The sequence below is a fragment of the Leguminivora glycinivorella genome, chromosome Z (assembly GCF_023078275.1).
Source record: "Leguminivora glycinivorella isolate SPB_JAAS2020 chromosome Z, LegGlyc_1.1, whole genome shotgun sequence".
NCBI classification, from domain to species: Eukaryota; Metazoa; Arthropoda; class Insecta; order Lepidoptera; family Tortricidae; genus Leguminivora; species Leguminivora glycinivorella.
In genome coordinates, this window is record NC_062998.1 from 35,816,076 (window position 1) to 35,822,525 (window position 6,450).

Genomic DNA, 6,450 nt, shown 5'->3' on the forward strand with positions numbered 1-6,450 from the left:
AAAAACGGTGACGGTACGGAATCACAGTGACCCATCGTATCTATACCAAAGAATATAATACTCACTAGGATCCATACCGTTTTTACCGCATGCTCCACGGACCGCTGCTCTTTCGTATGAGGCACGTCGTGCGTTTCCGTATCGTCGTCGTTTTTTGAGCAGCGGTATGGCGAGCATGCGGTAAAAACGGTACCTACGGATACGATTAGTCACTGTGATTCCGTACTGTCGCCGTTTTTAAGCAGCGGTGTGGTCGCACCTTTAACGCTTCATGGTGAACGAAACGCAACTGTTGGGAAACTGCTTCAGTCGCACTTATCCATTACTTACTCTAAATCAAGAATCTTATATATACATAAATGTATACAAGATTCTTGCTCTAAATTTCGCTTTCAATAAGAACAGAAAAGAGTAGGTACAAAACAGTATTTATTTTATTTCTGCGACAGTATTTATTTCTTGTGCCGTTTTCCGGAGAAAAAATGAGTTGTCATAATTTGTCATAATTAAACAAGTAAGTATTAGATTTTTTATTTTAGATGTTTTGTAGAATAAACAGAAATTATTGAAATAAAATTAAGAGACAGTGAGACAGTTGTTAGTATAGTCACATTATTACTAACTTGGGTGTTTGATGGCGTCTATAGTTCTATAACGGACATAATATTATTATGCATATCACACAATACGATAAGGGCAACATCCGCTTGGTGTAGACCCTTTACTCTGTGTGCAGTCTGTTGGCTTCGGTTTCGCGCACGCTACTCAAAGGTCTGGAACTAATGAATAATAATAAAAACCGTATTTACAGACACATTTTTTAAATACATTTTAATGAACTTATGAACTGAAATAGATAAGACTTATACACCAAAGACAAAACGAGTCCACTGGTGGCGAAGCCGAAAATCGAAGTTTAACGAACTTTGTAAATTCTAACTCAGTGATTTTATTTTACAGGACGCTGCAAGATTCCTATTCAAAAACCTATGAAGAGGTATGAAATATGATTTTTAGTGAATGAACGTCGATTTCAATTAGTTATTATCTGTGAATTCTGTTATATGTATAGGTATACTAGCTTTTTCCCGCGGCTTCGTCCGCGTACTAATCTAATCTGGTTTTCCCATACAAACTTTGACCCCCATTTCAAATTCATATTCATTCATTTGAAAAATCCTTTGTAAGTGCGCCTCTACACCTTATAAGGAACCTACATGCCAAATTTGGAATCTCTAGGACCAGCGGTTTCGGCTGTGCGTTGATATGTCAGTCAGTCAGTCAGTTTCTTCTTAACCTTTGAACATAACCGTATGCCTGTGACGGAGTAAACAAATAATTGGAACATGAAACTGGTCTTGAATATCAGCCTAAGTTAATACGTGACGCAATGGTTAGCTGTAAAGTCATGTAATCATGTTTATCAATAAATAATAATAATAATAACGCTAACAGCAAAAGTATGCTCAGTTACACCGCAAACTAGCCAATAATCTTATTTATTTACCTATACACCACCTACAACGTATTGTCGGAAGAAGAAATGGCAAGTTACCTTTATTTGTGCAATTTGTTACATTGTTCCAATCTGGTGCAAGTGTGCATTTTTAATGTTTTGATTTTATAACGTTTCATGAATGTTTACTCGTAACTTGAGTTGCTGATAATGCTGATATACTAAACTGGCGCTCTCTGTGCAAAGTTTTGCGTTTTATTCCCTATTTGCGATGTTCTTCACTTCATTCGGTTTCCTCAGATCTTACTTGGGGTAGTTGGAGTCAACTTGGCGTCAGTGCAGCATGTCTTTTTCTTCCACATCTTTCTATCAGACGTCATTTCATCGTTCACTTGCATTCGTCTCATATCACCTCTCCTCTCACACAGTCCACCCACATTTTCTTCGGTTTTCCTCTCCCGGTCCCTTCCCCCACACCTCATATCTCATATCTTACAATAATTATATTTTTTATTTAAATATATAATAATAACTATTAATTTTCATTAAAGTTATTTGAATCATAAAATGTAATAACTACCTATCATTAATTACCTTCCAGCTTAAAATGGCCCTTGGGTGAATATTGAATATAACCTAGGGGAGGGAGAATGGAACGAACGGCTAGGATGTAATTGGATCGACACGACGAACCAAATTAGTTAGTAAAATATGCATAGCATTATAAGGTTTGCCTTATTTGCCCTGCCATTATTAGGCGCTTTTAATTATTCAAATGTTTTGGAGTGAACCGAGGGGAGATGTGGCTTGATAAAAAACGGACTTGCTAGTTTCTAAAGACGGCTGGTAGATGACAAACAATATTTAAATTTTATTTTCTATAAATTTCGGTAAGCATGACAGTACACAAATACTAAGCTCCATAGCAAGATACGGATTTTACTGCAGATAGTAAACTATAAAGTACGTAATAATATTACTTGTGAATTTTTACCGTGTCTTTGGAGACAACTGGCTGAAGTTGATATAATTATGTCAGGCATTAAGATACGTTGCTTCTAGACTTCTAATCTGTGCGAGTTTTCGAATCACACGCACTTGTTCATCAACTTCAGTAATTTGTACTTTGGGGACGTACCTAACTGAATGAAATGATTTGACGATGTGTGTTTTTTTCACCTGGAGTTTTTTGTTTTGACTTACATTCACTAATGGCAGGATTTCATGCGTATCCCAACACCATCGTCCCGATTGAAACCGGTATGCTTTTAGAGTTAAGGCTACCCAAACCCAAACTTTTGTTATATTCAGGAACGAAATTATTTATAAAAGAGTTTTTACTAGCCGTAGTTCAACAGTGTTTGGTGGTTTCATGTTTTTTTTCGCTATGATAGTCTTTTTGTATTTACTTGGTCATCTGAAGACATGTCCAGTATATGAATTCGTTGCTGCTGGTGACAACTTTACACGCAATTATTATTACATGTTTAGAATTCATAATGAAAACAACTGATTAGAAAGGGTAATACTTCAATAAAGTATCTAACATACAATACAAAATAACACTGGGTCCGTGGTCGACTGACACGAAAAAATTCGTGAAGGAAGTGTTAGTTCGGCTGGTAGGCGTCTCAGGTGACCCCAGGGCTGATTTAACTTTCTTTGCCCAGAGAATATAGGTTGGCAATTTCTTAACAGAGGGAAATGTCGCCAGCATTCTTTATTCTCATAGAGGGGTTTCGAATCTGCAGGCGAATGAATTGGGGGAAATATTTTTACTATATTTTTAGCTTTTTTTTTAATTAATGTTTGTTTGTGTTAGCTGATATTTAGTTGTAAGATTTGCTAGGTTAATTTGTAAATAATTCCCAAACTTGCAATGAAATGTTGTCATGACGTAAGTAAAGTGGGTGATGATTGAAGGTTTTTTCTGAGGGTTAGTTGAGGGTTAAGGGGGTATATGTTCCGTATAGTGAAGCCACTGAAGCCTTACGGGCGGCTTTATATCTTATCCCGAAATAAATACCCTTTAATATTACCCCATCTTACTTCAAATTAGGTCGGGGACTGGGGGAGTACTAATTATGTATCTTTTTTTTTTTTTTAATTAAATAGTTAAAATAAATAAATATGTATTGATCTACCTACTGTAAGTTTAACTTAAATTACATTTACAAAAATGCCACCTCTAGGGTATGTAATAGTTGGCGAGATCTGGTGCGCTGAGTGAGGATGATATGTAATGGAATTTCATATCACACCCCTGTATATTACACCCCTAAGCCTGCAATACACCAGTCATTTGTTTCTAAACGTCAAATTTTGACATAACGCAACAGAATAAATAATAGTACTTACGACAACGCGGAAAAAAAAAACCGTCCGTCCGTCCGTCCGTCCCCGTCCGTCCGCGGATAATCTCAGTGACCGTTAACACTTTAGCTGAAATTTGGTACCAATATGTATATCAATCACGCTGACAAAGTAGTAAAATAAAAAGTGGGGACAACATGAAAAGTAGGGACTGATTTTTTTTTCATTCAAACCCCAACGTGTATACATTGTTTGGATAGGTATTTAAAATTCAATAAGGGTTTACTGAAATTGTTTGATAATATTAATATTTACGAGAGTAATCGCTCCTAAAGTGTGTAAAAAAATCACAAAAGTAGAACATTATAAAGACTTTCTAGGAAAATTGTTTTGAACTTGATAGGTTCAGCAGTTTTTGAGAAAAATACGGAAAACTACGGAACCCTACACTGAGCGTGGCCCAGCACGCTCTTGGCCGGTTTTACCAGACTATAATGCGGTAAATGTCACCGGTTAAAACGTTACCTCAAACAGATTTATAAAAAGTTTAAGGGTGGAAGTAATAAAAAATATGTTTGCTCGGACTTATCAAACATTTATCAAAAGCTTTTTCAAATTTCAAAATAAGTTTGCAAAAAAGTGATGTGGATGTGGCTTTAAAGTGTAGATACGCCTCCGGTATTGCGATTGAAGGCAGAACATACTGGCCCCGCAATCTAAAGTAAGATACATGACGGCGTGTGAAAAATTCTTAAAATGGAAGGAAAATAAAAAGATTTTTAGGATCAGTTTCTTAGCCTATTTCATTGCAAGTTTGAGAAAAGCACTGTACATGCCTCCCCGTGAAAAGTGCTCACAGACTTTGGATTCGCTACGCTCAGTCGTATATATCTACCTACTCAACCTGTAAGCCCTTCTTTCCCGGCATCTGACGTAATGTAAATAAATAAAAATTAAATAAAAAGCCTTTTTATTCCATAAATACAGATTTTTTGCTTATAAACTAAATGTAGATAAGATACTTATGTGTATGTTAGCCAGACTACCTTTTGCGGCGTTTCGTTTTAGTTTCGCGTCGTAGAAATGCCATTAGGATACTAGAGGGCCCCTATGATAGTGTTGTTATAAGACTAGTCTTGAAGACTTTTAAACCTTAAAGATTTGCAAACCCTAAAGGCTCACGCTTTAAAGACTCAAGCGTTAAAGGTTTTAGCTCAGAAACGGTTCAGAACCTTAACGACTCAAGCTTTTTATGAGCTCTTAAGGAGTGAGTCTTTAAGACTCGGGCTTCATAGAGAGCTCAAGCCCCCTGAACCTCTGTCAGAAGGCCTGTGTCAAGCTTTAAGCCAAGGATACACTAGGGGACAAATGTCCCACGACACGTGTCGCCAGCGACGTCGGGTGAAGTAGCGCGACGTTGTCAGACTTCGCTCGACATGTTTGGCGACATCGCGCAACACGTGTCGCCAGTGACATCGGGTGATGTAACACGACGTTGCCGGACTTCGCTCGATATGTCTGGCAACATCGCGCGACACGTGTGGGCCGTGACATCGGGTGTCGCGCGATGTCGCCAGATATGTCAGGCCAAGTCTCGCGAAGTCGTACGACTTCGTTAGACATCGCTGCGGGATATAAGTCGCGCGATGTCGCCAGATATGTCAGGCGAAATCGGCCGGCTTCGCTTGACATGTCGCCGACACATGTCGTGGGACATTTGTTCCCTAGTGTATCCTTGGCTTTAAGAGCTCAAACAACGAGCTTTATAGGCAGATAGTATTTATTTTTAACCCTTAATTTGACGGTGTCGGTTTGGTAGATTTTAGGGTTCCGTACACAATGGGTAAAAACGTAGGTCTATTACTAAGACTCAGATATCCGTCCGCCCAGTCACGTCACCACGCTGTATCTCATGTATCTCAGGCTACTAAAAAGAACGGAGCTCTCAGTGGGCGAGTCCGACTCGCACTTGGCCTGTTTTTTTTACTTCTGTTGACCTTAGGATCTAGTTTATTAAAAGCTCTTAAGACTTAAATGCTACAAACCTTATAGACTTAAACCTTCAAAGCTTAGGAGTCTTTAAAGCTTGAGGACTAAAGACTCGAGGATTCTGTGCTCGTAAGCAGCAACGCAAACTTATAAGGTTGAGGCTTATATGGTCGAAGCTTTAAGACTCAGAAGTCGCGACTCGAGTTTTGTAGTTTACGCCTCAAAGCTTAAATTTACAACACTACCCTATGATCTTAGTAGTAGGTGGCCTGGGATCCCCAAAAGGTTCCAAACCATCGCGGGCCCTTGGTACTATGCCAGAGAACTTTTCAAACAGGTTAATTTTAGAAATGTCGCGTTCCTGTGCCTCGTTATAACAGTAAAACTTTGTAAAGGTGTTCTTACTTTGCCAATTACCTCTATTGCTCGCTTGCGTCGCTCCTGTGTCCACTGCCCAGCATCTAATATACATGCGTCCTTTAGTACCTACTGATCGTACCCTGCCTCCTATCAATACCCGAGATGCGGGTCTGACTCTACCTCGGATGCTAATAAATAGATTGCTAAGGTTTTCGCTCTTCCTTCTGTCTTGCTTCTTTCTACATATCTACGGAGCCAAGTTACCGCCTATATATGCCTTCTGGAATATGGCACTTTAACTCCCAACCTGATTGTCGCCTCTGACCTTTGTC